The sequence below is a fragment of the Salminus brasiliensis genome, chromosome 11 (genome assembly GCF_030463535.1).
Source record: "Salminus brasiliensis chromosome 11, fSalBra1.hap2, whole genome shotgun sequence".
Lineage (NCBI taxonomy): Eukaryota > Metazoa > Chordata > Actinopteri > Characiformes > Bryconidae > Salminus > Salminus brasiliensis.
Window position 1 is genome coordinate 31,309,669 of NC_132888.1, and position 26,430 is coordinate 31,336,098.

Here is a 26,430-nt window from a genome sequence, read left to right on the forward strand (position 1 = left end):
ATTGTTTGCAGGATTGGAAAAGCTTACAACACCTGGTATTCCCAGACAGTCTCCCATTCAAGTACTAACCAGGCCCAACCCTAGGTAGCTTCTGAGATCAGACGAGATCAGGCATTCTAAGGGTGGAATGGCCGCAAGCAGAAGCACCTTGCAAACTAGAGGATTCAAATTTCATAGCTAAGACCATATTTGTTCAAAACCAAGCAAAAGCATTCCATTTCAACACATCAACATTTACAACACAAAAGAGTTTCAACTACAAATTTGTGCAAAAGATGTAAATAACATGGAAATGTAAGCTTTAATTGTTTGCAGGATTGGAAAAGCTTACAACACCTGGTATTCCCAGACAGTCTCCCATTCAAGTACTAACCAGGCCCAACCCTAGGTAGCTTCTGAGATCAGACGAGATCAGGCATTCTAAGGGTGGAATGGCCGCAAGCAGAAGGACCTTGCAAACTAGAGGATTCAAATTTCATAGGTAAGACCATATTTGTTCAAAACCAAGCAAAAGCATTCCATTTCAACACATCAACATTTGCAACACAAAAGAGTTTCAACTACAAATTTGTGCAAAAGATGTAAATAACATGGAAATGTAAGCTTTAATTGTTTGCAGGATTGGAAAAGCTTACAACACCTGGTATTCCCAGACAGTCTCCCATTCAAGTACTAACCAGGTCCAAGCCTAGGTAGCTTCTGAGATCAGACAAGATCATGCATTCTAAGGGTGGAATGGCCATAAGCAGAAGCACCTTGCAAACTAGAGGATTCAAATTTCATAGCTAAGACCATATTTGTTCAAAACCAAGCAAAAGCATTCCATTTCAACACATCAACATTTACAACACAAAAGAGTTTCAACTACAAATTTGTGCAAAAGATGTAAATAACATGGAAATGTAAGCTTTAATTGTTTGCAGGATTGGAAAAGCTTACAACACCTGGTTTTCCCAGACAGTCTCCCATTCAAGTACTAACCAGGCCCAACCCTAGGTAGCTTCTGAGATCAGACGAGATCGGGCATTCTAAGGGTGGGATGGCCGTAAGCAGAAGCACCTTGCAAACTAGAGGATTCAAATTTCATAGCTAAGACCATATTTGTTCAAAACCAAGCAAAAGCATTCCATTTCAACACATCAACATTTACAACACAAAAGAGTTTCAACTACAAATTTGTGCAAAAGATGTAAATAACATGGAAATGTAAGCTTTAATTGTTTGCAGGATTGGAAAAGCTTACAACACCTGGTATTCCCAGACAGTCTCCCATTCAAGTACTAACCAGGCCCAACCCGAGGTAGTTTCTGAGATCAGACAAGATCAAGGATTCTAAGGGTGGAATGGACGTAAGCAGAAGCACCTTGCAAACTAGAGGATTCAAATTTCATAGCTAAGACCATATTTGTTCAAAACCAAGCAAAAGCATTCCATTTCAACACATCAACATTTACAACACAAAAGAGTTTCAACTACAAATTTGTGCAAAAGATGTAAATAACATGGAAATGTAAGCTTTAATTGTTTGCAGGATTGGAAAAGCTTACAACACTTGGTATTCCCAGACAGTCTCCCATTCAAGTACTAACCAGGCCCAACCCTAGGTAGCTTCTGAGATCAGACGAGATCAGGCATTCTAAGGGTGGAATGGCCGCAAGCAGAAGCACCTTGAAAACTAGAGGATTCAAATTTCATAGCTAAGACCATATTTGTTCAAAACCAAGCAAAAGCATTCCATTTCAACACATCAACATTTACAACACAAAAGAGTTTCAACTACAAATTTGTGCAAAAGATGTAAATAACATGGAAATGTAAGCTTTAATTGTTTGCAGGATTGGAAAAGCTTACAACACCTGGTATTCCCAGACAGTCTCCCATTCAAGTACTAACCAGGCCCAACCCTAGGTAGCTTCTGAGATCAGACGAGATCAGGCATTCTAAGGGTGGAATGGCCGCAAGCAGAAGCACCTTGCAAACTAGAGGATTCAAATTTCATAGCTAAGACCATATTTGTTCAAAACCAAGCAAAAGCATTCCATTTCAACACATCAACATTTACAACAGAAAAGAGTTTCAACTACAAATTTGTGCAAAAGATGTAAATAACATGGAAATGTAAGCTTTAATTGTTTGCAGGATTGGAAAAGCTTACAACACCTGGTATTCCCAGACAGTCTCCCATTCAAGTACTAAGCAGGCCCAACCCTAGGTAGTTTCTGAGATCAGACGAGATCAGGCATTCTAAGGGTGGAATGGCCGTAAGCAGAAGGACCTAGGAAACTAGAGGATTCAAATTTCATAGCTAAGACCATATTTGTTCAAAACCAAGCAAAAGCATTCCATTTCAACACATCAACATTTACAACACAAAAGAGTTTCAACTACAAATTTGTGCAAAAGATGTAAATAACATGGAAATGTAAGCTTTAATTGTTTGCAGGATTGGAAAAGCTTAAAACACCTGGTATTCCCAGACAGTCTCCCATTCAAGTACTAACCAGGCCCAACCCTAGGTAGCTTCTGAGATCAGACGAGATCAGGCATTCTAAGGGTGGAATGGCCGCAAGCAGAAGCACCTTGCAAACTAGAGGATTCAAATTTCATAGCTAAGACCATATTTGTTCAAAACCAAGCAAAAGCATTCCATTTCAACACATCAACATTTACAACACAAAAGAGTTTCAACTACAAATTTGTGCAAAAGATGTAAATAACATGGAAATGTAAGCTTTAATTGTTTGCAGGATTGGAAAAGCTTACAACACCTGGTATTCCCAGACAGTCTCCCATTCAAGTACTAACCAGGCCCAACCCTAGGTAGCTTCTGAGATCAGACGAGATCAGGCATTCTAAGGGTGGAATGGCCGCAAGCAGAAGCACCTTGCAAACTAGAGGATTCAAATTTCATAGCTAAGACCATATTTGTTCAAAACCAAGCAAAAGCATTCCATTTCAACACATCAACATTTACAACAGAAAAGAGTTTCAACTACAAATTTGTGCAAAAGTTGTAAATAACATGGAAATGTAAGCTTTAATTGTTTGCAGGATTGGAAAAGCTTACAACACCTGGTATTCCCAGACAGTCTCCCATTCAAGTACTAAGCAGGCCCAACCCTAGGTAGTTTCTGAGATCAGACGAGATCAGGCATTCTAAGGGTGGAATGGCCGTAAGCAGAAGGACCTAGGAAACTAGAGGATTCAAATTTCATAGCTAAGACCATATTTGTTCAAAACCAAGCAAAAGCATTCCATTTCAACACATCAACATTTACAACACAAAAGAGTTTCAACTACAAATTTGTGCAAAAGATGTAAATAACATGGAAATGTAAGCTTTAATTGTTTGCAGGATTGGAAAAGCTTACAACACCTGGTATTCCCAGACAGTCTCCCATTCAAGTACTAACCAGGCCCAACCCTATGTAGCTTCTGAGATCAGACGAGCTCAGGCATTCTAAGGGTGGAATGGCCGCAAGCAGAAGCACCTTGAAAACTAGAGGATTCAAATTTCATAGCTAAGACCATATTTGTTCAAAACCAAGCAAAAGCATTCCATTTCAACACATCAACATTTACAACACAAAGCATTCCATTTCAACACATCAACATTTACAACACAAAAGAGTTTCAACTACAAATTTGTGCAAAAGATGTAAATAACATGGAAATGTAAGCTTTAATTGTTTGCAGGATTGGAAAAGCTTACAACACCTGGTATTCCCAGACAGTCTCCCATTCAAGTACTAACCAGGCCCAACCCTAGGTAGCTTCTGAGATCAGACGAGATCAGGCATTCTAAGGGTGGAAAGCCGTAAGCAGAAGGACTTTGCAAACTAGAGGATTCAAATTTCATAGCTAAGACCATATTTGTTCAAAACCAAGCAAAAGCATTCCATTTCAACACAATAACATTTACAACACAAAAGAGTGTCAACTACAAATAAGTGCAAAAGATATAAATAACATGGAAGTGTAATCTTTAATTGTTTGCAGGATTGGAAAAGCTTACAACACCTGGTATTCCCAGACAGTCTCCCATTCAAGTACTAACCAGGCCCAACCCTAGGTAGCTTCTGAGATCAGACAAGATCAGGCATTCTAAGGGTGGAATGGCCGTAAGCAGAAACTCTTAGCAAACTAGAGGATTCAAATTTCATAGCTAAGACCATATTTGTTCAAAACCAAGCAAAAGCATTCCATTTCAACACATCAACATTTACAACACAAATGAGTTTCAACTACAAATTTGTGCAAAAGATGTAAATAACATGGAAATGTAAGCTTTAATTGTTTGCAGGATTGGAAAAGCTTACAACACCTGGTATTCCCAGACAGTCTCCCATTCAAGTACTAACCAGGCCCAACCCTAGGTATCTTCTGAGATCAGATAAGATCAGGCATTCTGAGTGTGGAATGGCCGTAAGCAGAAGCACCTAGCAAACTAGAGGATTCAAATTTCATAGCTAAGACCATATTTGTTCAAAACCAAGCAAAAGCATTCCATTTCAACACATCAATATTTACAACACAAAAGAGTTTCAACCACAAATTTGTAAATAACATGGAAATGTAAGCTTTAATTGTTTGCAGGATTGGAAAAGCTTACAACACCTGGTATTCCCAGACAGTCTCCCATTCAAGTACTAACCAGGCCCAACCCTAGGTAGTTTCTGAGATCAGACAAGATCAGGGATTCTAAGGGTGGAATGGCCGTAAGCACAAGCACTTAGCAAACTAGAGGATTCAAATTTCATAGCTAAGACCATATTTGTTCAAAACCAAGCAAAAGCATTCCATTTCAACACATCAACATTTACAACACAAAGCATTCCATTTCAACACATCAACATTTACCACACAAAAGAGTGTCAACTACAAATAAGTGCAAAAGATATAAATAACATGGAAGTGTAAGCTTTAATTGTTTGCAGGATTGGAAAAGCTTACAACACCTGGTATTCCCAGACAGTCTCCCAATCAAGTACTAAACAGGCCCAATCCTAGGTAGCTTCTGAGATCAGACGAGATCAGGCATTCTACGGGTGGAATGGCCATAAGCAGAAGGACCTTGCAAACTAGAGGATTCAAATTTCATAGCTAAGACCATATTTGTTCAAAACCAAGCAAAAGCATTCCATTTCAACACATCAACATTTACAACAAAAAAGAGTTTCAACTACAAATTTGTGCAAAAGATGTAAATAACATGGAAATGTAAGCTTTAATTGTTTGCAGGATTGGAAAAGCTTACAACACCTGGTATTCCCAGACAGTCTCCCATTCAAGTACTAACCAGGCCCAACCCTAAGTAGCTTCTGAGATCAGACGAGATCAGGCATTCTAAGGGTGGAATGGCCGTAAGCAAAAACACCTTGCAAACTAGAGGATTCAAATTTCATAGCTAAGACCATATTTGTTCAAAACAAAGCAAAAGCATTCCATTTCAAGACATCAACATTTACAACACAAAAGAGTTTCAACTACAAATTTGTGCAAAAGATGTAAATAACATGGAAATGTAAGCTTTAATTGTTTGCAGGATTGGAAAAGCTTACAACACCTGGTATTCCCAGACAGTCTCCCATTCAAGTACTAACCAGGCCCAACCCTAAGTAGCTTCTGAGATCAGACGAGATCAGGCATTCTAAGGGTGGAATGGCCGTAAGCAAAAACACCTTGCAAACTAGAGGATTCAAATTTTATATTTAAGACCATATTTGTTCAAAACCAAGCAAAAGCATTCCATTTCAACACATCAACATTTACAACACAAAAGAGTTTCAACTACAAATTTGTGCAAAAGATGTAAATAACATGGAAATGTAAGCTTTAATTGTTTGCAGGATTGGAAAAGCTTACAACACCTGGTATTCCCAGACAGTCTCCCATTCAAGTACTAACCAGGCCCAACCCTAGACAGCTTCTGAGATCAGACGAGATCAGTCATTTTGAGTGTGGAATGGCCGTAAGCAGAAGCACCTAGCAAACTAGAGGATTCAAATTTCATAGCTAAGACGATATTTATTCAAAACCAAGCAAAAGCATTCCATTTCAACACATCAACATTTACAACACAAAAGAGTTTCAACTACAAATTTGTGCAAAAGATTTAAATAACATGGAAATGTAAGCTTTAATTGTTTGCAGGATTGGAAAAGCTTACAACACCTGGTATTCCCAGACAGTCTCCCATTCAAGTACTAACTGTGCCCAACCCTAGGTAGCTTCTGAGATCAGACGAGATCAGGCATTCTAAGGGTGGAATGGCCGTAAGCAGAAGCACCTTGCAAACTAGAGGATTCAAATTTCATAGCTAAGACCATATTGGTTCAAAAACAAGCAAAGGCATTCCATTTCAACACAACATTTACAACACAAAAGAGTTTCAACTACAAATTTGTGCAAAAGATGTAAATAACATGGAAATGTAAGCTTTAATTGTTTGCAGGATTGGAAAAGCTTACAACACCTGGTATTCCCAGACAGTCTCCCATTCAAGTACTAACCAGGCCCAACCCTAGATAGCTTCTGAGATCAGACTAGATCAGTCATTTTGAGTGTGGAATGGCCGTAAGCAGAAGCACCTAGCAAACTAGAGGATTCAAATTTCATAGCTAAGACCATATTTATTCAAAACCAAGCAAAAGCATTCCATTTCAACACATCAACATTTACAACACAAAAGAGTTTCAACTACAAATTTGTGCAAAAGATGTAAATAACATGGAAATGTAAGCTTTAATTGTTTGCAGGATTGGAAAAGCTTACAACACCTGGTATTCCCAGACAGTCTCCCATTCAAGTACTAACTGTGCCCAACCCTAGGTAGCTTCTGAGATCAGACGAGATCAGGCATTCTAAGGGTGGAATGGCCGTAAGCAGAAGCACCTTGCAAACTAGAGGATTCAAATTTCATAGCTAAGACCATATTTGTTCAAAACCAAGCAAAAGCATTCCATTTCAACACATTAACATTTACCACACAAAAGAGTGTCAACTACAAATAAGTGCAAAAGATATAAATAACATGGAAATGTAAGCTTTAATTGTTTGCAGGATTGGAAAGCTTACAACACCTGGTATTCCCAAACAGTCTCCCATTCAAGTACTAACCAGGCCCAACCCTAGGTAGTTTCTGAGATCAGACGAGATAAGGCGTTCAAAGGATGGAATGGCCGTAAGCAGAAGCACCTTGCAAACTAGAGGATTCAAATTTCATAGCTAAGACCATATTTGTTCAAAACCAAGCAAAAGCATTCCATTTCAACACATCAACATTTACAACACAAAAGAGTTTCAACTACAAATTTGTGCAAAAGATGTAAATAACATGGAAATGTAAGCTTTAATTGTTTGCAGGATTGGAAAAGCTTACAACACCTGGTATTCCCAGACAGTCTCCCATTCAAGTACTAACTGTGCCCAACCCTAGGTAGCTTCTGAGATCAGACGAGATCAGGCATTCTAAGGGTGGAATGGCCGTAAGCAGAAGCACCTTGCAAACTAGAGGATTCAAATTTCATAGCTAAGACCATATTTGTTCAAAACCAAGCAAAAGCATTCCATTTCAACACATCAACATTTACAACACAAAGCATTCCATTTCAACACATCAACATTTACCACACAAAAGAGTGTCAACTACAAATAAGTGCAAAAGATATAAATAACATGGAAATGTAAGCTTTAATTGTTTGCAGGATTGGAAAGCTTACAACACCTGGTATTCCCAGACAGTCTCCCATTCAAGTACTAACCAGGCCCAACCCTAGGTAGTTTCTGAGATCAGACAAGATAAGGCGTTCAAAGGATGGAATGGCCGTAAGCAGAAGCACCATGCAAACTAGAGGATTCAAATTTCATAGCTAAGACCATATTTGTTCAAAACCAAGCAAAAGCATTCCATTTCAACACATCAACATTTACAACACAAAAGAGTTTCAACTACAAATTTGTGCAAAAGATGTAAATAACATGGAAATGTAAGCTTTAATTGTTTGCAGGATTGGAAAAGCTTACAACACCTGGTATGCCCAGACAGTCTCCCATTGAAGTACTAACCAGGCCCAACCCTAGGTAGCTTCCGAGATCAGACGAGATCAGGCATTCTAAAGGTTGAATGGCCGTAAGCAGAAGCACATAGCAAACTAGAGGATTCAAATTTCATAGCTAAGACCATATTTGTTCAAAACCAAGCAAAAGCATTCCATTTCAACACATCAACATTTACAACACAAAGCATTCCATTTCAACACATCAACATTTACAACACAAAAGAGTTTCATCTACAAATTTGTGCAAAAGATGTAAATAACTTGGAAATGTAAGCTTTAATTTTTTGCAGGATTGGAAAAGCTTACAACACCTGGTATTCCCAGACAGTCTCCCATTCAAGTACTAACCGTGCCCAAACCTAGGTAGCTTGTGAGATCAGACGAGATAAGGCGTTCTAAGGATGGAATTGCCGTAAGCAGAAGCACCTTGCAAACTAGAGGATTCAAATTTCATAGCTAAGACCATATTTGTTCAAAACCAAGCAAAAGCATTCCATTTCAACACATCAACATTTACAACACAAAGCATTCCATTTCAACACATCAACATTTACAACACAAAAGAGTTTCAACTACAAATTTGTGCAAAAGATGTAAATAACATGGAAATGTAAGCTTTAATTGTTTGCAGAATTGGAAAATCTTACAACACCTGGTATTCCCAGACAGTCTCCCATTCAAGTACTAACCAGGCCCAACCCTAGGTAGCTTCTGAGATCAGACGAGATCAGGCATTCTAAGGGTGGAATGGCCGTAAGCAGAAGGAGCTTGCAAACTAGAGGATTCAAATTTTATAGTTAAAACCATATTTGTTCAAAAAACCAAGAAAAAGCATTCCATTTCAACAACAACATTTAAAACACAAAAGAGTTTCAACTACAAATTTGTGCAAAAGATGTAAATAACATGGAAATGTAAGCTTTAATTGTTTTCAGGATTGGAAAAGCTTACAACACCTGGTATTCCCAGACAGTCTCCCATTCAAGTACTATCCAGGCCCAACCCTAGGTAGCTTCTGAGATCAGACGAGATCAGGCATTCTAAGGGTGGAATGGCCGCAAGCAGAAGCACCTTGCAAACTAGAGGATTCAAATTTCATAGCTAAGACCATATTTGTTCAAAACCAAGCAAAAGCATTCCATTTCAACACATCAACATTTACATCACAAAAGGTTTTCAACTACAAATTTGTGCAAAAGATGTAAATAACATGGAAATGTAAGCTTTAATTGTTTGCAGGATTGGAAAAGCTTACAACACCTGGTATTCCCAGACAGTCTCCCATTCAAGTACTAACCAGGCCCAACCCTAGGTAGCTTCTGAGATCAGACGAGATCAGGCATTCTAAGGGTGGAATGGCCGTAAGCAGAAGCACCTTGCAAACTAGAGGATTCAAATTTCATAGCTAAGACCATATTTGTTCAAAACCAAGCAAAAGCATTCCATTTCAACACATCAACATTTACAACACAAAAGAGTTTCAACTACAAATTTGTGCAAAAGATGTAAATAACATGGAAATGTAAGCTTTAATTGTTTGCAGGATTGGAAAAGCTTACAACACCTGGTATTCCCAGACAGTCTCCCATTCAAGTACTAACCAGGCCCAACCCTAGGTAGCTTCTGAGATCAGACGAGATCAGGCATTCTAAGGGTGGAATTGCCGTAAGCAGAAGCACCTTGCAAACTAGAGGATTCAAATTTCATAGCTAAGACCATATTTGTTCAAAACCAAGCAAAAGCATTCCATTTCAACACATCAACATTTACAACACAAAAGAGTTTCAACTACAAATTTGTGCAAAAGATGTAAATAACATGGAAATGTAAGCTTTAATTGTTTGCAGGATTGGAAAAGCTTACAACACCTGGTATTCCCAGACAGTCTCCCATTCAAGTACTAACCAGGCCCAACCCTTGGTAGCTTCTGAGATCAGACGAGATCAGGCATTCTAAGGGTGGAATGGCCGTAAGCAGAAGCACCTTGCAAACTAGAGGATTCAAATTTCATAGCTAAGATCATATTTGTTCAAAACCAAGCAAAAGCATTCCATTTCAACACATCAACATTTACAACACAAAGCATTCCATTTCAATACATCAACATTTACAACACAAAAGAGTTTCATCTACAAATTTGTGCAAAAGATGTAAATAACATGGAAATGTAAGCTTTAATTGTTTGCAGGATTGGAAAAGCTTACAACACCTGGTATTCCCAGACAGTCTCCGATTCAAGTACTAACCGTGCCCAACCCTAGGTAGCTTCTGAGATCAGACGAGATCAGGCGTTCTAAGGGTGGAATTGCCGTAAGCAGAAGCACCTTGCAAACTAGAGGATTCAAATTTCATAGCTAAGACCATATTTGTTCAAAACCAAGCAAAAGCATTCCATTTCAACACATCAACATTTACAACACAAAAGAGTTTCAACTACAAATTTGTGCAAAAGATGTAAAAAACATGGAAATGTAAGCTTTAATTGTTTGCAGGATTGGAAAAGCTTACAACACCTGGTATTCCCAGACAGTCTCCCATTCAAGTACTAACCAGGCCCAACCCTAGGTAGCTTCTGAGATCAGACGAGATCAGGCATTCTAAGGGTGGAATGGCCGTAAGCAGTAGCACCTTGCAAACTAGAGGATTCAAATTTCATAGCTAAGACCATATTTGTTCAAAACCAAGCAAAAGCATTCCATTTCAACACATCAACATTTACAACACAAAAGAGTTTCAACTACAAATTTGTGCAAAAGATGTAAATAACATGGAAATGTAAGCTTTAATTGTTTGCAGGATTGGAAAAGCTTACAACACCTGATATTCCCAGACAGTCTCCCATTCAAGTACTAACCAGTCCCAACCCTAGGTAGCTTCTGAGATCAGATGAGATCAGGCATTCTAAGGGTGGAATGGCCGTAAGCAGAAGCACCTTGCAAACCTAGAGGATTCAAATTTCATAGCTAAGACCATATTTGTTCAAAACCAAGCAAAAGCATTCCATTTCAACACATCAACATTTACAACACAAAAGAGTTTCAACTACAAATTTGTGCAAAAGATGTAAATAACATGGAAATGTAAGCTTTAATTGTTTGCAGGATTGGAAAAGCTTACAACACCTGGTATTCCCAGACAGTCTCCCATTCAAGTACTAACCAGGCCCAACCCTAGGTAGCTTCTGAGATCAGACGAGATCAGGCATTCTAAGGGTGGAATGGCCGTAAGCAGAAGAACCTTGCAAACTAGAGGATTCAAATTTCATAGCTAAGACCATATTTGTTCAAAACCAAGCAAAAGCATTCCATTTCAACACATCAACATTTACAACACAAAAGAGTTTCAACTACAAATTTGTGCAAAAGATGTAAATAACATGGAAATGTAAGCTTTAATTGTTTGCAGGATTGGAAAAGCTTACAACACCTGGTATTCCCAGACAGTCTCCCATTCAAGTACTAACCAGGCCCAACCCTAGGTAGCTTCTGAGATCAGACGAGATCAGGCATTCTAAGGGTGGAATGGCCGTAAGCAGAAGCACCTTGCAAACTAGAGGATTCAAATTTCATAGCTAAGACCATATTTGTTCAAAACCAAGCAAAAGCATTCCATTTCAACACATCAACATTTACAACACAAAAGAGTTTCAACTACAAATTTGTGCAAAAGATGTAAATAACATGGAAATGTAAGCTTTAATTGTTTGCAGGATTGGAAAAGCTTACAACACCGGGTATTCCCAGACAGTCTCCCATTCAAGTACTAACCAGGCCCAACCCTAGGTAGCTTCTGAGATCAGACGAGATCAGGCATTCTAAGGGTGGAATAGCCGTAAGCAGAAGCACCTTGCAAACTAGAGGATTCAAATTTCATAGCTAAGACCATATTTGTTCAAAACCAAGCAAAAGCATTCCATTTCAACACATCAACATTTACAACACAAAAGAGTTTCAACTACAAATTTGTGCAAAAGATGTAAAAAACATGGAAATGTAAGCTTTAATTGTTTGCAGGATTGGAAAAGCTTACAACACTTGGTATTCCCAGACAGTCTCCCATTCAAGTACTAACCAGGCCCAACCCTAGGTAGCTTCTGAGATCAGACGAGATCAGGCATTCTAAGGGTGGAATGGCCGTAAGCAGAAGCACCTTGCAAACTAGAGGATTCAAATTTCATAGCTAAGACCATATTTGTTCAAAACCAAGCAAAAGCATTCCATTTCAACACATCAACATTTACAACACAAAAGAGTTTCAACTACAAATTTGTGCAAAAGATGTAAATAACATGGAAATGTAAGCTTTATTTGTTTGCAGGATTGGAAAAGCTTACAACACCTGATATTCCCAGACAGTCTACCATTCAAGTACTAACCAGGCCCAACCCTAGGTTGCTTCTGAGATCAGACGAGATCAGGCATTCTAAGGGTGGAATGGCCGTAAGCAGTAGCACCTTGCAAACCTTGAGGATTCAAATTTCATAGATAAGACCATATTTGTTCAAAACCAAGCAAAAGCATTCCATTTCAACACATCAACATTTACAACACAAAAGAGTTTCAACTACAAATTTGTGCAAAAGATGTAAATAACATGGAAATATAAGCTTTAATTGTTTGCAGGATTGGAAAAGCTTACAACACCTGATATTCCCAGACAGTCTCCCATTCAAGTACTAACCAGGCCCAACCCTAGGTAGCTTCTGAGATCAGACGAGATCAGGCATTCTAAGGGTGGAATGGCCGTAAGCAGAAGCACCTTGCAAACTAGAGGATTCAAATTTCATAGCTAAGACCATATTTGTTCAAAACCAAGCAAAAGCATTCCATTTCAACACATCAACATTTACAACACAAAAGAGTTTCAACTACAAATTTGTGCAAAAGATGTAAATAACATGGAAATGTAAGCTTTAATTGTTTGCAGGATTGGAAAAGCTTACAACACCTGGTATTCCCAGACAGTCTCCCATTCAAGTACTAACCAGGCCCAACCCTAGGTAGCTTCTGAGATCAGACGAGATCAGGCATTCTAAGGGTGGAATGGCCGTAAGCAGAAGCACCTTGCAAACTAGAGGATTCAAATTTCATAGCTAAGACCATATTTGTTCAAAACCAAGCAAAAGCATTCCATTTCAACACATCAACATTTACAACACAAAAGAGTTTCAACTACAAATTTGTGCAAAAGATGTAAATAACATGGAAATGTAAGCTTTAATTGTTTGCAGGATTGGAAAAGCTTACAACACCTAGCATTCCCAGACAGTCTCCCATTCAAGTACTAACCAGGCCCAACCCTAGGTAGCTTCTGAGATCAGACGAGATCAGGCATTCTAAGGGTGGAATGGCCGTAAGCAAAAGCACCTTCCAAACTAGAGGATTCAAATTTCATAGCTAAGACCATATTTGTTCAAAACCAAGCAAAAGCATTCCATTTCAACACATCAACATTTACAACACAAAAGAGTTTCAACTACAAATTTGTGCAAAAGATGTAGATAACATGGAAATGTAAGCTTTAATTGTTTGCAGGATTGGAAAAGCTTACAACACCTGGTATTCCCAGACAGTCTCCCATTCAAGTACTAACCAGGCCCAACCCTAGGTAGCTTCTGAGATCAGACGAGATCAGGCATTCTAAGGGTGGAATGGCCGTAAGCAGAAGCACCTTGCAAACTAGAGGATTCAAATTTCATAGCTAAGACCATATTTGTTCAAAACCAAGCAAAAGCATTCCATTTCAACACATCAACATTTACAACACAAAGCATTCCATTTCAACACATCAACATTTACAACACAAAAGAGTTTCATCTACAAATTTGTGCAAAAGATGTAAATAACATGGAAATGTAAGCTTTAATTGTTTGCAGGATTGGAAAAGCTTACAACACCTGATATTCCCAGACAGTCTCCCATTCAAGTACTAACCAGGCCCAACCCTAGGTAGCTTCTGAGATCAGACGAGATCAGGCATTCTAAGGGTGGAATGGCCGTAAGCAGAAGCACCTTGCAAACTAGAGGATTCAAATTTCATAGCTAAGACCATATTTGTTCAAAACCAAGCAAAAGCATTCCATTTCAACACATCAACATTTACAACACAAAAGAGTTTCAACTACAAATTTGTGCAAAAGATGTAAATAACATGGAAATGTAAGCTTTAATTGTTTGCAGGATTGGAAAAGCTTACAACACCTGGTATTCCCAGACAGTCTCCCATTCAAGTACTAACCAGGCCCAACCCTAGGTAGCTTCTGAGATCAGACGAGATCAGGAATTCTAAGGGTGGAATGGCCGTAAGCAGAAGCACCTTGCAAACTAGAGGATTCAAATTTCATAGCTAAGACCATATTTGTTCAAAACCAAGCAAAAGCATTCCATTTCAACACATCAACATTTACAACACAAAAGAGTTTCAACTACAAATTTGTGCAAAAGATGTAAATAACATGGAAATGTAAGCTTTAATTGTTTGCAGGATTGGAAAAGCTTACAACACCTGGTATTCCCAGACAGTCTCCCATTCAAGTACTAACCAGGCCCAACCCTAGTTAGCTTTTGAGATCAGACGAGATCAGGCATTCTAAGGGTGGAATGGCCGTAAGCAGAAGCACCTTGCAAACTAGAGGATTCAAATTTCATAGCTAAGACCATATTTGTTCAAAACCAAGCAAAAGCATTCCATTTCAACACATCAACATTTACAACACAAAAGAGTTTCAACTACAAATTTGTGCAAAAGATGTAAATAACATGGAAATGTAAGCTTTAATTGTTTGCAGGATTGGAAAAGCTTACAACACCTGGTATTCCCAGACAGTCTCCCATTCAAGTACTAACCAGGCCCAACCCTTGGTAGCTTCTGAGATCAGACGAGATCAGGCATTCTAAGGGTGGAATGGCCGTAAGCAGAAGCACCTTGCAAACTAGAGGATTCAAATTTCATAGCTAAGACCATATTTGTTCAAAACCAAGCAAAAGCATTCCATTTCAACACATCAACATTTACAACACAAAAGAGTTTCAACTACAAATTTGTGCAAAAGATGTAAATAACATGGAAATGTAAGCTTTAATTGTTTGCAGGATTGGAAAAGCTTACAACACCTGGTATTCCCAGACAGTCTCCCATTCAAGTACTAACCAGGCCCAACCCTAGGTAGCTTCTGAGATCAGACGAGATCAGGCATTCTAAGGGTGGAATGGCCGTAAGCAGAAGCACCTTGCAAACTAGAGGATTCAAATTTCATAGCTAAGACCATATTTGTTCAAAACCAAGCAAAAGCATTCCATTTCAACACATCAACATTTACAACACAAAAGAGTTTCAACTACAAATTTGTGCAAAAGATGTAAATAACATGGAAATGTAAGCTTTAATTGTTTGCAGGATTGGAAAAGCTTACAACACCTGGTATTCCCAGACAGTCTCCCATTCAAGTACTAACCAGGCCCAACCCTAGGTAGCTTCTGAGATCAGACTAGATCAGGAATTCTAAGGGTGGAATGGCTGTAAGCAGAAGCACCTTGCAAACTAGAGGATTCAAATTTCAAAGCTAAGACCATATTTGTTCAAAACCAAGCAAAAGCATTCCATTTCAACACATCAACATTTACAACACAAAAGAGTTTCAACTACAAATTTGTGCAAAAGATGTAAATAAAATGGAAATGTAAGCTTTAATTGTTTGCAGGATTGGAAAAGCTTACAACACCTGGTATTCCCAGACAGTCTCCCATTCAAGTACTAACCAGGCCCAACCCTAGGTAGCTTCTGAGATCAGACGAGATCAGGCATTCTAAGAGTGGAATGGCCGTAAGCAGAAGCACCTTGCAAACTAGAGGATTCAAATTTCATAGCTAAGACCATATTTGTTCAAAACCAAGCAAAAGCATTCCATTTCAACACATCAACATTTACAACACAAAAGAGTTTCAACTACAAATTTGTGCAAAAGATGTAAATAACATGGAAATGTAAGCTTTAATTGTTTGCAGGATTGGAAAAGCTTACAACACCTGGTATTCCCAGACAGTCTCCCATTCAAGTACTAACCAGGCCCAACCCTAGGTAGCTTCTGAGATCAGACGAGATCAGGCATTCTAAGGGTGGAATGGCCGTAAGCAGAAGCACCTTGCAAACTAGAGGATTCAAATTTTATAGTTAAAACCATATTTGTTCAAAAAACCAAGAAAAAGCATTCCATTTCAACAACAACATTTAAAACACAAAAGAGTTTCAACTACAAATTTGTGCAAAAGATGTAAATAACATGGAAATGTAAGCTTTAATTGTTTGCAGGATTGGAAAAGCTTATAACACCTGGTATTCCCAGACAGTCTCCCATTCAAGTACTAACCAGGCCCAACCCTAGATAGCTTCTGAGATCAGACGAGATCAGTCATTTTGAGTGTGGAATGGCCGTAAGCAGAAGCACCTAGCAAACTAGAGGATTCAAATTGTATAGCTAAGACCATATTTGTTCAAAACCAAGCAAAAGCATTCCATTTCAACACATCAACATTTACAACACAAAAGAGTTTCAACTACAAATTTGTGCAAAAGATGTAAATAACACGGAAATGTAAGCTTTAATTGTTTGCAGGATTGGAAAAGCTTACAACAGCTGGTATTCCCCAACAGTCTCCCATTCAAGTACTAACCAGGCCAAACCCTAGGTAGCTTCTGAGATCAGACTAGATCAGGCATTCTGAGGGTGGAATGGCCGTAAGCAGAAGCACCTTGCAAACTAGAGGATTCAAATTTCATAGCTAAGACCATATTTGTTCAAAACCAAGCAGAAGCATTCCATTTCAACACATCAACATTTACAACACAAAAGAGTTTCAACTACAAATTTGTGCAAAAGATGTAAATAACATGGAAATGTAAGCTTTAATTGTTTGCAGGATTGGAAAAGCTTACAACACCTGGTATTCCCAGACAGTCTCCCATTCAAGTACTAACCAGGCCCAACCCTTGGTAGCTTCTGAGATCAGACAAGATCAGGCATTCTAAGGATAGAATGGCCGCAAGCAGAAGCACCTTGCAAACTAGAGGATACAAATTTCATAGCTAAGACCATATTTATTCAAAACCAAGCAAAAGCATTCCATTTCAACACATCAACATTTACAACACAAAAGAGTTTCAACTACAAATTTGTGCAAAAGATGTAAATAACATGGAAATGTAAGCTTTAATTGTTTGCAGAATTGGAAAATCTTACAACACCTGGTATTCCCAGACAGTCTCCCATTCAAGTACTAACCAGGCCCAACCCTAGGTAGCTTCTGAGATCAGATGAGATCAGGCATTCTAAGGGTGGAATGGCCGTAAGCAGAAGGAGCTTGCAAACTAGAGGATTCAAATTTTATAGCTAAGACCATATTGGTTCAAAATCAAGCAAAGGCATTCCATTTCAACACAACATTTACAACACAAAAGAGTTTCAACTACAAATTTGTGCAAAAGATGTAAATAACATGGAAATGTAAGCTTTAATTGTTTTCAGGATTGGAAAAGCTTACAACACCTGGTATTCCCAGACAGTCTCCCATTCAAGTACTAACCAGGCCCAACCCTAGGTAGCTTCTGAGATCAGACGAGATCAGGCATTCTAAGGGTGGAATGGCCGCAAGCAGAAGCACCTTGCAAACTAGAGGATTCAAATTTCATAGCTAAGACCATATTTGTTCAAAACCAAGCAAAAGCATTCCATTTCAACACATCAACATTTACATCACAAAAGGTTTTCAACTACAAATTTGTGCAAAAGATGTAAATAACATGGAAATGTAAGCTTTAATTGTTTGCAGGATTGGAAAAGCTTACAACACCTGGTATTCCCAGACAGTCTCCCATTCAAGTACTAACCAGGCCCAACCCTAGGTAGCTTCTGAGATCAGACGAGATCAGGCATTCTAAGGGTGGAATGGCCGTAAGCAGAAGCACCTTGCAAACTAGAGGATTCAAATTTCATAGCTAAGACCATATTTGTTCAAAACCAAGCAAAAGCATTCCATTTCAACACATCAACATTTACAACACAAAAGAGTTTCAACTACAAATTTGTGCAAAAGATGTAAATAACATGGAAATGTAAGCTTTAATTGTTTGCAGGATTGGAAAAGCTTACAACACCTGGTATTCCCAGACAGTCTCCCATTCAAGTACTAACCAGGCCCAACCCTTGGTAGCTTCTGAGATCAGACGAGATCAGGCATTCTAAGGGTGGAATGGCCGTAAGCAGAAGCACCTTGCAAACTAGAGGATTCAAATTTCATAGCTAAGATCATATTTGTTCAAAACCAAGCAAAAGCATTCCATTTCAACACATCAACATTTACAACACAAAGCATTCCATTTCAATACATCAACATTTACAACACAAAAGAGTTTCATCTACAAATTTGTGCAAAAGATGTAAATAACATGGAAATGTAAGCTTTAATTGTTTGCAGGATTGGAAAAGCTTACAACACCTGGTATTCCCAGACAGTCTCCCATTCAAGTACTAACCGTGCCCAACCCTAGGTAGCTTCTGAGATCAGACGAGATCAGGCATTCTAAGGGTGGAATTGCCGTAAGCAGAAGCACCTTGCAAACTAGAGGATTCAAATTTCATAGCTAAGACCATATTTGTTCAAAACCAAGCAAAAGCATTCCATTTCAACACATCAACATTTACAACACAAAAGAGTTTCAACTACAAATTTGTGCAAAAGATGTAAAAAACATGGAAATGTAAGCTTTAATTGTTTGCAGGATTGGAAAAGCTTACAACACCTGGTATTCCCAGACAGTCTCCCATTCAAGTACTAACCAGGCCCAACCCTAGGTAGCTTCTGAGATCAGACGAGATCAGGCATTCTAAGGGTGGAATGGCCGTAAGCAGTAGCACCTTGCAAACTAGAGGATTCAAATTTCATAGCTAAGACCATATTTGTTCAAAACCAAGCAAAAGCATTCCATTTCAACACATCAACATTTACAACACAAAAGAGTTTCAACTACAAATTTGTGCAAAAGATGTAAATAACATGGAAATGTAAGCTTTAATTGTTTGCAGGATTGGAAAAGCTTACAACACCTGATATTCCCAGACAGTCTCCCATTCAAGTACTAACCAGTCCCAACCCTAGGTAGCTTCTGAGATCAGATGAGATCAGGCATTCTAAGGGTGGAATGGCCGTAAGCAGAAGCACCTTGCAAACCTAGAGGATTCAAATTTCATAGCTAAGACCATATTTGTTCAAAACCAAGCAAAAGCATTCCATTTCAACACATCAACATTTACAACACAAAAGAGTTTCAACTACAAATTTGTGCAAAAGATGTAAATAACATGGAAATGTAAGCTTTAATTGTTTGCAGGATTGGAAAAGCTTACAACACCTGGTATTCCCAGACAGTCTCCCATTCAAGTACTAACCAGGCCCAACCCTAGGTAGCTTCTGAGATCAGACGAGATCAGGCATTCTAAGGGTGGAATGGCCGTAAGCAGAAGAACCTTGCAAACTAGAGGATTCAAATTTCATAGCTAAGACCATATTTATTCAAAACCAAGCAAAAGCATTCCATTTCAACACATCAACATTTACAACACAAAAGAGTTTCAACTACAAATTTGTGCAAAAGATGTAAATAACATGGAAATGTAAGCTTTAATTGTTTGCAGAATTGGAAAATCTTACAACACCTGGTATTCCCAGACAGTCTCCCATTCAAGTACTAACCAGGCCCAACCCTAGGTAGCTTCTGAGATCAGATGAGATCAGGCATTCTAAGGGTGGAATGGCCGTAAGCAGAAGGAGCTTGCAAACTAGAGGATTCAAATTTTATAGCTAAGACCATATTGGTTCAAAATCAAGCAAAGGCATTCCATTTCAACACAACATTTACAACACAAAAGAGTTTCAACTACAAATTTGTGCAAAAGATGTAAATAACATGGAAATGTAAGCTTTAATTGTTTTCAGGATTGGAAAAGCTTACAACACCTGGTATTCCCAGACAGTCTCCCATTCAAGTACTAACCAGGCCCAACCCTAGGTAGCTTCTGAGATCAGACGAGATCAGGCATTCTAAGGGTGGAATGGCCGCAAGCAGAAGCACCTTGCAAACTAGAGGATTCAAATTTCATAGCTAAGACCATATTTGTTCAAAACCAAGCAAAAGCATTCCATTTCAACACATCAACATTTACATCACAAAAGGTTTTCAACTACAAATTTGTGCAAAAGATGTAAATAACATGGAAATGTAAGCTTTAATTGTTTGCAGGATTGGAAAAGCTTACAACACCTGGTATTCCCAGACAGTCTCCCATTCAAGTACTAACCAGGCCCAACCCTAGGTAGCTTCTGAGATCAGACGAGATCAGGCATTCTAAGGGTGGAATGGCCGTAAGCAGAAGCACCTTGCAAACTAGAGGATTCAAATTTCATAGCTAAGACCATATTTGTTCAAAACCAAGCAAAAGCATTCCATTTCAACACATCAACATTTACAACACAAAAGAGTTTCAACTACAAATTTGTGCAAAAGATGTAAATAACATGGAAATGTAAGCTTTAATTGTTTGCAGGATTGGAAAAGCTTACAACACCTGGTATTCCCAGACAGTCTCCCATTCAAGTACTAACCAGGCCCAACCCTAGGTAGCTTCTGAGATCAGACGAGATCAGGCATTCTAAGGGTGGAATTGCCGTAAGCAGAAGCACCTTGCAAACTAGAGGATTCAAATTTCATAGCTAAGACCATATTTGTTCAAAACCAAGCAAAAGCATTCCATTTCAACACATCAACATTTACAACACAAAAGAGTTTCAACTACAAATTTGTGCAAAAGATGTAAATAACATGGAAATGTAAGCTTTAATTGTTTGCAGGATTGGAAAAGCTTACAACACCTGGTATTCCCAGACAGTCTCCCATTCAAGTACTAACCAGGCCCAACCCTTGGTAGCTTCTGAGATCAGACGAGATCAGGCATTCTAAGGGTGGAATGGCCGTAAGCAGAAGCACCTTGCAAACTAGAGGATTCAAATTTCATAGCTAAGATCATATTTGTTCAAAACCAAGCAAAAGCATTCCATTTCAACACATCAACATTTACAACACAAAGCATTCCATTTCAATACATCAACATTTACAACACAAAAGAGTTTCATCTACAAATTTGTGCAAAAGATGTAAATAACATGGAAATGTAAGCTTTAATTGTTTGCAGGATTGGAAAAGCTTACAACACCTGGTATTCCCAGACAGTCTCCCATTCAAGTACTAACCGTGCCCAACCCTAGGTAGCTTCTGAGATCAGACGAGATCAGGCATTCTAAGGGTGGAATTGCCGTAAGCAGAAGCACCTTGCAAACTAGAGGATTCAAATTTCATAGCTAAGACCATATTTGTTCAAAACCAAGCAAAAGCATTCCATTTCAACACATCAACATTTACAACACAAAAGAGTTTCAACTACAAATTTGTGCAAAAGATGTAAAAAACATGGAAATGTAAGCTTTAATTGTTTGCAGGATTGGAAAAGCTTACAACACCTGGTATTCCCAGACAGTCTCCCATTCAAGTACTAACCAGGCCCAACCCTAGGTAGCTTCTGAGATCAGACGAGATCAGGCATTCTAAGGGTGGAATGGCCGTAAGCAGTAGCACCTTGCAAACTAGAGGATTCAAATTTCATAGCTAAGACCATATTTGTTCAAAACCAAGCAAAAGCATTCCATTTCAACACATCAACATTTACAACACAAAAGAGTTTCAACTACAAATTTGTGCAAAAGATGTAAATAACATGGAAATGTAAGCTTTAATTGTTTGCAGGATTGGAAAAGCTTACAACACCTGATATTCCCAGACAGTCTCCCATTCAAGTACTAACCAGTCCCAACCCTAGGTAGCTTCTGAGATCAGATGAGATCAGGCATTCTAAGGGTGGAATGGCCGTAAGCAGAAGCACCTTGCAAACCTAGAGGATTCAAATTTCATAGCTAAGACCATATTTGTTCAAAACCAAGCAAAAGCATTCCATTTCAACACATCAACATTTACAACACAAAAGAGTTTCAACTACAAATTTGTGCAAAAGATGTAAATAACATGGAAATGTAAGCTTTAATTGTTTGCAGGATTGGAAAAGCTTACAACACCTGGTATTCCCAGACAGTCTCCCATTCAAGTACTAACCAGGCCCAACCCTAGGTAGCTTCTGAGATCAGATGAGATCAGGCATTCTAAGGGTGGAATGGCCGTAAGCAGAAGGAGCTTGCAAACTAGAGGATTCAAATTTTATAGCTAAGACCATATTGGTTCAAAATCAAGCAAAGGCATTCCATTTCAACACAACATTTACAACACAAAAGAGTTTCAACTACAAATTTGTGCAAAAGATGTAAATAACATGGAAATGTAAGCTTTAATTGTTTTCAGGATTGGAAAAGCTTACAACACCTGGTATTCCCAGACAGTCTCCCATTCAAGTACTAACCAGGCCCAACCCTAGGTAGCTTCTGAGATCAGACGAGATCAGGCATTCTAAGGGTGGAATGGCCGCAAGCAGAAGCACCTTGCAAACTAGAGGATTCAAATTTCATAGCTAAGACCATATTTGTTCAAAACCAAGCAAAAGCATTCCATTTCAACACATCAACATTTACATCACAAAAGGTTTTCAACTACAAATTTGTGCAAAAGATGTAAATAACATGGAAATGTAAGCTTTAATTGTTTGCAGGATTGGAAAAGCTTACAACACCTGGTATTCCCAGACAGTCTCCCATTCAAGTACTAACCAGGCCCAACCCTAGGTAGCTTCTGAGATCAGACGAGATCAGGCATTCTAAGGGTGGAATGGCCGTAAGCAGAAGCACCTTGCAAACTAGAGGATTCAAATTTCATAGCTAAGACCATATTTGTTCAAAACCAAGCAAAAGCATTCCATTTCAACACATCAACATTTACAACACAAAAGAGTTTCAACTACAAATTTGTGCAAAAGATGTAAATAACATGGAAATGTAAGCTTTAATTGTTTGCAGGATTGGAAAAGCTTACAACACCTGGTATTCCCAGACAGTCTCCCATTCAAGTACTAACCAGGCCCAACCCTAGGTAGCTTCTGAGATCAGACGAGATCAGGCATTCTAAGGGTGGAATTGCCGTAAGCAGAAGCACCTTGCAAACTAGAGGATTCAAATTTCATAGCTAAGACCATATTTGTTCAAAACCAAGCAAAAGCATTCCATTTCAACACATCAACATTTACAACACAAAAGAGTTTCAACTACAAATTTGTGCAAAAGATGTAAATAACATGGAAATGTAAGCTTTAATTGTTTGCAGGATTGGAAAAGCTTACAACACCTGGTATTCCCAGACAGTCTCCCATTCAAGTACTAACCAGGCCCAACCCTTGGTAGCTTCTGAGATCAGACGAGATCAGGCATTCTAAGGGTGGAATGGCCGTCAGCAGAAGCACCTTGCAAACTAGAGGATTCAAATTTCATAGCTAAGATCATATTTGTTCAAAACCAAGCAAAAGCATTCCATTTCAACACATCAACATTTACAACACAAAGCATTCCATTTCAATACATCAACATTTACAACACAAAAGAGTTTCATCTACAAATTTGTGCAAAAGATGTAAATAACATGGAAATGTAAGCTTTAATTGTTTGCAGGATTGGAAAAGCTTACAACACCTGGTATTCCCAGACAGTCTCCCATTCAAGTACTAACCGTGCCCAACCCTAGGTAGCTTCTGAGATCAGACGAGATCAGGCATTCTAAGGGTGGAATTGCCGTAAGCAGAAGCACCTTGCAAACTAGAGGATTCAAATTTCATAGCTAAGACCATATTTGTTCAAAACCAAGCAAAAGCATTCCATTTCAACACATCAACATTTACAACACAAAAGAGTTTCAACTACAAATTTGTGCAAAAGATGTAAAAAACATGGAAATGTAAGCTTTAATTGTTTGCAGGATTGGAAAAGCTTACAACACCTGGTATTCCCAGACAGTCTCCCATGCAAGTACTAACCAGGCCCAACCCTAGGTAGCTTCTGAGATCAGACGAGATCAGGCATTCTAAGGGTGGAATGGCCGTAAGCAGTAGCACCTTGCAAACTAGAGGATTCAAATTTCATAGCTAAGACCATATTTGTTCAAAACCAAGCAAAAGCATTCCATTTCAACACATCAACATTTACAACACAAAAGAGTTTCAACTACAAATTTGTGCAAAAGATGTAAATAACATGGAAATGTAAGCTTTAATTGTTTGCAGGATTGGAAAAGCTTACAACACCTGGTATTCCCAGACAGTCTCCCATTCAAGTACTAACCAGGCCCAACCCTAGGTAGCTTCTGAGATCAGACGAGATCAGGCATTCTAAGGGTGGAATGGCCGTAAGCAGAAGAACCTTGCAAACTAGAGGATTCAAATTTCATAGCTAAGACCATATTTGTTCAAAACCAAGCAAAAGCATTCCATTTCAACACATCAACATTTACAACACAAAAGAGTTTCAACTACAAATTTGTGCAAAAGATGTAAATAACATGGAAATGTAAGCTTTAATTGTTTGCAGGATTGGAAAAGCTTACAACACCTGGTATTCCCAGACAGTCTCCCATTCAAGTACTAACCAGGCCCAACTCTAGGTAGCTTCTGAGATCAGACGAGATCAGGCATTCTAAGGGTGGAATGGCCGTAAGCAGAAGCACCTTGCAAACTAGAGGATTCAAATTTCATAGCTAAGACCATATTTGTTCAAAACCAAGCAAAAGCATTCCATTTCAACACATCAACATTTACAACACAAAAGAGTTTCAACTACAAATTTGTGCAAAAGATGTAAATAACATGGAAATGTAAGCTTTAATTGTTTGCAGGATTGGAAAAGCTTACAACACCGGGTATTCCCAGACAGTCTCCCATTCAAGTACTAACCAGGCCCAACCCTAGGTAGCTTCTGAGATCAGACGAGATCAGGCATTCTAAGGGTGGAATAGCCGTAAGCAGAAGCACCTTGCAAACTAGAGGATTCAAATTTCATAGCTAAGACCATATTTGTTCAAAACCAAGCAAAAGCATTCCATTTCAACACATCAACATTTACAACACAAAAGAGTTTCAACTACAAATTTGTGCAAAAGATGTAAAAAACATGGAAATGTAAGCTTTAATTGTTTGCAGGATTGGAAAAGCTTACAACACCTGGTATTCCCAGACAGTCTCCCATTCAAGTACTAACCAGGCCCAACCCTAGGTAGCTTCTGAGATCAGACGAGATCAGGCATTCTAAGGGTGGAATGGCCGTAAGCAGAAGCACCTTGCAAACTAGAGGATTCAAATTTCATAGCTAAGACCATATTTGTTCAAAACCAAGCAAAAGCATTCCATTTCAACACATCAACATTTACAACACAAAAGAGTTTCAACTACAAATTTGTGCAAAAGATGTAAATAACATGGAAATGTAAGCTTTATTTGTTTGCAGGATTGGAAAAGCTTACAACACCTGATATTCCCAGACAGTCTACCATTCAAGTACTAACCAGGCCCAACCCTAGGTAGCTTCTGAGATCAGACGAGATCAGGCATTCTAAGGGTGGAATGGCCGTAAGCAGTAGCACCTTGCAAACCTTGAGGATTCAAATTTCATAGATAAGACCATATTTGTTCAAAACCAAGCAAAAGCATTCCATTTCAACACATCAACATTTACAACACAAAAGAGTTTCAACTACAAATTTGTGCAAAAGATGTAAATAACATGGAAATGTAAGCTTTAATTGTTTGCAGGATTGGAAAAGCTTACAACACCTGATATTCCCAGACAGTCTCCCATTCAAGTACTAACCAGGCCCAACCCTAGGTAGCTTCTGAGATCAGACGAGATCAGGCATTCTAAGGGTGGAATGGCCGTAAGCAGAAGCACCTTGCAAACTAGAGGATTCAAATTTCATAGCTAAGACCATATTTGTTCAAAACCAAGCAAAAGCATTCCATTTCAACACATCAACATTTACAACACAAAAGAGTTTCAACTACAAATTTGTGCAAAAGATGTAAATAACATGGAAATGTAAGCTTTAATTGTTTGCAGGATTGGAAAAGCTTACAACACCTGGTATTCCCAGACAGTCTCCCATTCAAGTACTAACCAGGCCCAACCCTAGGTAGCTTCTGAGATCAGACGAGATCAGGCATTCTAAGGGTGGAATGGCCGTAAGCAGAAGCACCTTGCAAACTAGAGGATTCAAATTTCATAGCTAAGACCATATTTGTTCAAAACCAAGCAAAAGCATTCCATTTCAACACGTCAACATTTACAAC

At 38.7% G+C, this 26,430-nt stretch overlaps 84 pseudogenes; all 84 read right to left on the reverse strand.

Moving 5' to 3' along the window:
• Nucleotides 1-20: 20 nt before the first annotated feature.
• Nucleotides 21-139, reverse strand: LOC140570911 (5S ribosomal RNA; annotated as a pseudogene).
• Nucleotides 140-324: 185 nt separating this feature from the next.
• LOC140570913 (5S ribosomal RNA) lies at nucleotides 325-443 on the reverse strand (annotated as a pseudogene).
• A 185-nt stretch (nucleotides 444-628) lies between these two features.
• Nucleotides 629-747, reverse strand: LOC140568362 (5S ribosomal RNA; annotated as a pseudogene).
• Nucleotides 748-932: 185 nt separating this feature from the next.
• On the reverse strand, nucleotides 933-1,051 carry LOC140572617 (5S ribosomal RNA; annotated as a pseudogene).
• A 185-nt stretch (nucleotides 1,052-1,236) lies between these two features.
• LOC140567692 (5S ribosomal RNA) lies at nucleotides 1,237-1,355 on the reverse strand (annotated as a pseudogene).
• A 185-nt stretch (nucleotides 1,356-1,540) lies between these two features.
• LOC140573380 (5S ribosomal RNA) lies at nucleotides 1,541-1,659 on the reverse strand (annotated as a pseudogene).
• Nucleotides 1,660-1,844: 185 nt separating this feature from the next.
• LOC140570915 (5S ribosomal RNA) lies at nucleotides 1,845-1,963 on the reverse strand (annotated as a pseudogene).
• A 185-nt stretch (nucleotides 1,964-2,148) lies between these two features.
• On the reverse strand, nucleotides 2,149-2,267 carry LOC140571896 (5S ribosomal RNA; annotated as a pseudogene).
• Nucleotides 2,268-2,452: 185 nt separating this feature from the next.
• LOC140566402 (5S ribosomal RNA) lies at nucleotides 2,453-2,571 on the reverse strand (annotated as a pseudogene).
• Nucleotides 2,572-2,756: 185 nt separating this feature from the next.
• LOC140570916 (5S ribosomal RNA) lies at nucleotides 2,757-2,875 on the reverse strand (annotated as a pseudogene).
• Nucleotides 2,876-3,060: 185 nt separating this feature from the next.
• On the reverse strand, nucleotides 3,061-3,179 carry LOC140571897 (5S ribosomal RNA; annotated as a pseudogene).
• A 185-nt stretch (nucleotides 3,180-3,364) lies between these two features.
• On the reverse strand, nucleotides 3,365-3,483 carry LOC140572447 (5S ribosomal RNA; annotated as a pseudogene).
• Nucleotides 3,484-3,705: 222 nt separating this feature from the next.
• LOC140567064 (5S ribosomal RNA) lies at nucleotides 3,706-3,823 on the reverse strand (annotated as a pseudogene).
• A 185-nt stretch (nucleotides 3,824-4,008) lies between these two features.
• On the reverse strand, nucleotides 4,009-4,127 carry LOC140572155 (5S ribosomal RNA; annotated as a pseudogene).
• A 185-nt stretch (nucleotides 4,128-4,312) lies between these two features.
• Nucleotides 4,313-4,431, reverse strand: LOC140566870 (5S ribosomal RNA; annotated as a pseudogene).
• A 174-nt stretch (nucleotides 4,432-4,605) lies between these two features.
• LOC140572604 (5S ribosomal RNA) lies at nucleotides 4,606-4,724 on the reverse strand (annotated as a pseudogene).
• A 222-nt stretch (nucleotides 4,725-4,946) lies between these two features.
• Nucleotides 4,947-5,065, reverse strand: LOC140567963 (5S ribosomal RNA; annotated as a pseudogene).
• A 185-nt stretch (nucleotides 5,066-5,250) lies between these two features.
• LOC140567282 (5S ribosomal RNA) lies at nucleotides 5,251-5,369 on the reverse strand (annotated as a pseudogene).
• Nucleotides 5,370-5,554: 185 nt separating this feature from the next.
• On the reverse strand, nucleotides 5,555-5,673 carry LOC140567293 (5S ribosomal RNA; annotated as a pseudogene).
• Nucleotides 5,674-5,858: 185 nt separating this feature from the next.
• On the reverse strand, nucleotides 5,859-5,977 carry LOC140567679 (5S ribosomal RNA; annotated as a pseudogene).
• Nucleotides 5,978-6,162: 185 nt separating this feature from the next.
• LOC140567080 (5S ribosomal RNA) lies at nucleotides 6,163-6,281 on the reverse strand (annotated as a pseudogene).
• A 182-nt stretch (nucleotides 6,282-6,463) lies between these two features.
• LOC140567658 (5S ribosomal RNA) lies at nucleotides 6,464-6,582 on the reverse strand (annotated as a pseudogene).
• Nucleotides 6,583-6,767: 185 nt separating this feature from the next.
• LOC140567081 (5S ribosomal RNA) lies at nucleotides 6,768-6,886 on the reverse strand (annotated as a pseudogene).
• Nucleotides 6,887-7,070: 184 nt separating this feature from the next.
• On the reverse strand, nucleotides 7,071-7,189 carry LOC140567871 (5S ribosomal RNA; annotated as a pseudogene).
• A 185-nt stretch (nucleotides 7,190-7,374) lies between these two features.
• Nucleotides 7,375-7,493, reverse strand: LOC140567082 (5S ribosomal RNA; annotated as a pseudogene).
• Nucleotides 7,494-7,714: 221 nt separating this feature from the next.
• On the reverse strand, nucleotides 7,715-7,833 carry LOC140568296 (5S ribosomal RNA; annotated as a pseudogene).
• Nucleotides 7,834-8,018: 185 nt separating this feature from the next.
• LOC140568192 (5S ribosomal RNA) lies at nucleotides 8,019-8,137 on the reverse strand (annotated as a pseudogene).
• Nucleotides 8,138-8,700: 563 nt separating this feature from the next.
• Nucleotides 8,701-8,819, reverse strand: LOC140571902 (5S ribosomal RNA; annotated as a pseudogene).
• Nucleotides 8,820-9,004: 185 nt separating this feature from the next.
• Nucleotides 9,005-9,123, reverse strand: LOC140571258 (5S ribosomal RNA; annotated as a pseudogene).
• A 185-nt stretch (nucleotides 9,124-9,308) lies between these two features.
• Nucleotides 9,309-9,427, reverse strand: LOC140568589 (5S ribosomal RNA; annotated as a pseudogene).
• Nucleotides 9,428-9,612: 185 nt separating this feature from the next.
• Nucleotides 9,613-9,731, reverse strand: LOC140571240 (5S ribosomal RNA; annotated as a pseudogene).
• Nucleotides 9,732-9,916: 185 nt separating this feature from the next.
• On the reverse strand, nucleotides 9,917-10,035 carry LOC140568655 (5S ribosomal RNA; annotated as a pseudogene).
• Nucleotides 10,036-10,257: 222 nt separating this feature from the next.
• On the reverse strand, nucleotides 10,258-10,376 carry LOC140567065 (5S ribosomal RNA; annotated as a pseudogene).
• A 185-nt stretch (nucleotides 10,377-10,561) lies between these two features.
• Nucleotides 10,562-10,680, reverse strand: LOC140568590 (5S ribosomal RNA; annotated as a pseudogene).
• Nucleotides 10,681-10,865: 185 nt separating this feature from the next.
• Nucleotides 10,866-10,984, reverse strand: LOC140565992 (5S ribosomal RNA; annotated as a pseudogene).
• Nucleotides 10,985-11,170: 186 nt separating this feature from the next.
• Nucleotides 11,171-11,289, reverse strand: LOC140568591 (5S ribosomal RNA; annotated as a pseudogene).
• A 185-nt stretch (nucleotides 11,290-11,474) lies between these two features.
• LOC140568592 (5S ribosomal RNA) lies at nucleotides 11,475-11,593 on the reverse strand (annotated as a pseudogene).
• A 185-nt stretch (nucleotides 11,594-11,778) lies between these two features.
• Nucleotides 11,779-11,897, reverse strand: LOC140571414 (5S ribosomal RNA; annotated as a pseudogene).
• A 185-nt stretch (nucleotides 11,898-12,082) lies between these two features.
• On the reverse strand, nucleotides 12,083-12,201 carry LOC140572375 (5S ribosomal RNA; annotated as a pseudogene).
• A 185-nt stretch (nucleotides 12,202-12,386) lies between these two features.
• LOC140566285 (5S ribosomal RNA) lies at nucleotides 12,387-12,505 on the reverse strand (annotated as a pseudogene).
• A 186-nt stretch (nucleotides 12,506-12,691) lies between these two features.
• Nucleotides 12,692-12,810, reverse strand: LOC140570544 (5S ribosomal RNA; annotated as a pseudogene).
• A 185-nt stretch (nucleotides 12,811-12,995) lies between these two features.
• LOC140568593 (5S ribosomal RNA) lies at nucleotides 12,996-13,114 on the reverse strand (annotated as a pseudogene).
• Nucleotides 13,115-13,299: 185 nt separating this feature from the next.
• LOC140572421 (5S ribosomal RNA) lies at nucleotides 13,300-13,418 on the reverse strand (annotated as a pseudogene).
• Nucleotides 13,419-13,603: 185 nt separating this feature from the next.
• Nucleotides 13,604-13,722, reverse strand: LOC140568594 (5S ribosomal RNA; annotated as a pseudogene).
• A 222-nt stretch (nucleotides 13,723-13,944) lies between these two features.
• On the reverse strand, nucleotides 13,945-14,063 carry LOC140570545 (5S ribosomal RNA; annotated as a pseudogene).
• A 185-nt stretch (nucleotides 14,064-14,248) lies between these two features.
• On the reverse strand, nucleotides 14,249-14,367 carry LOC140569935 (5S ribosomal RNA; annotated as a pseudogene).
• A 185-nt stretch (nucleotides 14,368-14,552) lies between these two features.
• On the reverse strand, nucleotides 14,553-14,671 carry LOC140571780 (5S ribosomal RNA; annotated as a pseudogene).
• A 185-nt stretch (nucleotides 14,672-14,856) lies between these two features.
• Nucleotides 14,857-14,975, reverse strand: LOC140568667 (5S ribosomal RNA; annotated as a pseudogene).
• A 185-nt stretch (nucleotides 14,976-15,160) lies between these two features.
• On the reverse strand, nucleotides 15,161-15,279 carry LOC140568595 (5S ribosomal RNA; annotated as a pseudogene).
• A 185-nt stretch (nucleotides 15,280-15,464) lies between these two features.
• Nucleotides 15,465-15,583, reverse strand: LOC140572741 (5S ribosomal RNA; annotated as a pseudogene).
• Nucleotides 15,584-15,768: 185 nt separating this feature from the next.
• Nucleotides 15,769-15,887, reverse strand: LOC140570942 (5S ribosomal RNA; annotated as a pseudogene).
• Nucleotides 15,888-16,072: 185 nt separating this feature from the next.
• LOC140568596 (5S ribosomal RNA) lies at nucleotides 16,073-16,191 on the reverse strand (annotated as a pseudogene).
• Nucleotides 16,192-16,376: 185 nt separating this feature from the next.
• Nucleotides 16,377-16,495, reverse strand: LOC140567473 (5S ribosomal RNA; annotated as a pseudogene).
• A 489-nt stretch (nucleotides 16,496-16,984) lies between these two features.
• LOC140566805 (5S ribosomal RNA) lies at nucleotides 16,985-17,103 on the reverse strand (annotated as a pseudogene).
• Nucleotides 17,104-17,288: 185 nt separating this feature from the next.
• Nucleotides 17,289-17,407, reverse strand: LOC140571269 (5S ribosomal RNA; annotated as a pseudogene).
• A 182-nt stretch (nucleotides 17,408-17,589) lies between these two features.
• LOC140570917 (5S ribosomal RNA) lies at nucleotides 17,590-17,708 on the reverse strand (annotated as a pseudogene).
• Nucleotides 17,709-17,893: 185 nt separating this feature from the next.
• On the reverse strand, nucleotides 17,894-18,012 carry LOC140568597 (5S ribosomal RNA; annotated as a pseudogene).
• A 185-nt stretch (nucleotides 18,013-18,197) lies between these two features.
• Nucleotides 18,198-18,316, reverse strand: LOC140568679 (5S ribosomal RNA; annotated as a pseudogene).
• A 222-nt stretch (nucleotides 18,317-18,538) lies between these two features.
• Nucleotides 18,539-18,657, reverse strand: LOC140566602 (5S ribosomal RNA; annotated as a pseudogene).
• A 185-nt stretch (nucleotides 18,658-18,842) lies between these two features.
• On the reverse strand, nucleotides 18,843-18,961 carry LOC140568599 (5S ribosomal RNA; annotated as a pseudogene).
• Nucleotides 18,962-19,146: 185 nt separating this feature from the next.
• On the reverse strand, nucleotides 19,147-19,265 carry LOC140565995 (5S ribosomal RNA; annotated as a pseudogene).
• A 186-nt stretch (nucleotides 19,266-19,451) lies between these two features.
• LOC140568600 (5S ribosomal RNA) lies at nucleotides 19,452-19,570 on the reverse strand (annotated as a pseudogene).
• A 185-nt stretch (nucleotides 19,571-19,755) lies between these two features.
• LOC140571271 (5S ribosomal RNA) lies at nucleotides 19,756-19,874 on the reverse strand (annotated as a pseudogene).
• A 182-nt stretch (nucleotides 19,875-20,056) lies between these two features.
• Nucleotides 20,057-20,175, reverse strand: LOC140570918 (5S ribosomal RNA; annotated as a pseudogene).
• Nucleotides 20,176-20,360: 185 nt separating this feature from the next.
• Nucleotides 20,361-20,479, reverse strand: LOC140568601 (5S ribosomal RNA; annotated as a pseudogene).
• A 185-nt stretch (nucleotides 20,480-20,664) lies between these two features.
• On the reverse strand, nucleotides 20,665-20,783 carry LOC140571243 (5S ribosomal RNA; annotated as a pseudogene).
• Nucleotides 20,784-20,968: 185 nt separating this feature from the next.
• On the reverse strand, nucleotides 20,969-21,087 carry LOC140568690 (5S ribosomal RNA; annotated as a pseudogene).
• Nucleotides 21,088-21,309: 222 nt separating this feature from the next.
• Nucleotides 21,310-21,428, reverse strand: LOC140566603 (5S ribosomal RNA; annotated as a pseudogene).
• Nucleotides 21,429-21,613: 185 nt separating this feature from the next.
• On the reverse strand, nucleotides 21,614-21,732 carry LOC140568602 (5S ribosomal RNA; annotated as a pseudogene).
• Nucleotides 21,733-21,917: 185 nt separating this feature from the next.
• Nucleotides 21,918-22,036, reverse strand: LOC140565996 (5S ribosomal RNA; annotated as a pseudogene).
• A 186-nt stretch (nucleotides 22,037-22,222) lies between these two features.
• On the reverse strand, nucleotides 22,223-22,341 carry LOC140572634 (5S ribosomal RNA; annotated as a pseudogene).
• Nucleotides 22,342-22,523: 182 nt separating this feature from the next.
• Nucleotides 22,524-22,642, reverse strand: LOC140570920 (5S ribosomal RNA; annotated as a pseudogene).
• Nucleotides 22,643-22,827: 185 nt separating this feature from the next.
• On the reverse strand, nucleotides 22,828-22,946 carry LOC140568603 (5S ribosomal RNA; annotated as a pseudogene).
• Nucleotides 22,947-23,131: 185 nt separating this feature from the next.
• Nucleotides 23,132-23,250, reverse strand: LOC140571244 (5S ribosomal RNA; annotated as a pseudogene).
• Nucleotides 23,251-23,435: 185 nt separating this feature from the next.
• Nucleotides 23,436-23,554, reverse strand: LOC140570284 (5S ribosomal RNA; annotated as a pseudogene).
• Nucleotides 23,555-23,776: 222 nt separating this feature from the next.
• On the reverse strand, nucleotides 23,777-23,895 carry LOC140566604 (5S ribosomal RNA; annotated as a pseudogene).
• Nucleotides 23,896-24,080: 185 nt separating this feature from the next.
• On the reverse strand, nucleotides 24,081-24,199 carry LOC140570287 (5S ribosomal RNA; annotated as a pseudogene).
• Nucleotides 24,200-24,384: 185 nt separating this feature from the next.
• LOC140568604 (5S ribosomal RNA) lies at nucleotides 24,385-24,503 on the reverse strand (annotated as a pseudogene).
• A 185-nt stretch (nucleotides 24,504-24,688) lies between these two features.
• Nucleotides 24,689-24,807, reverse strand: LOC140572034 (5S ribosomal RNA; annotated as a pseudogene).
• Nucleotides 24,808-24,992: 185 nt separating this feature from the next.
• LOC140571415 (5S ribosomal RNA) lies at nucleotides 24,993-25,111 on the reverse strand (annotated as a pseudogene).
• Nucleotides 25,112-25,296: 185 nt separating this feature from the next.
• LOC140568605 (5S ribosomal RNA) lies at nucleotides 25,297-25,415 on the reverse strand (annotated as a pseudogene).
• A 185-nt stretch (nucleotides 25,416-25,600) lies between these two features.
• LOC140572477 (5S ribosomal RNA) lies at nucleotides 25,601-25,719 on the reverse strand (annotated as a pseudogene).
• A 186-nt stretch (nucleotides 25,720-25,905) lies between these two features.
• On the reverse strand, nucleotides 25,906-26,024 carry LOC140570546 (5S ribosomal RNA; annotated as a pseudogene).
• Nucleotides 26,025-26,209: 185 nt separating this feature from the next.
• Nucleotides 26,210-26,328, reverse strand: LOC140568606 (5S ribosomal RNA; annotated as a pseudogene).
• Nucleotides 26,329-26,430: the final 102 nt, after the last annotated feature.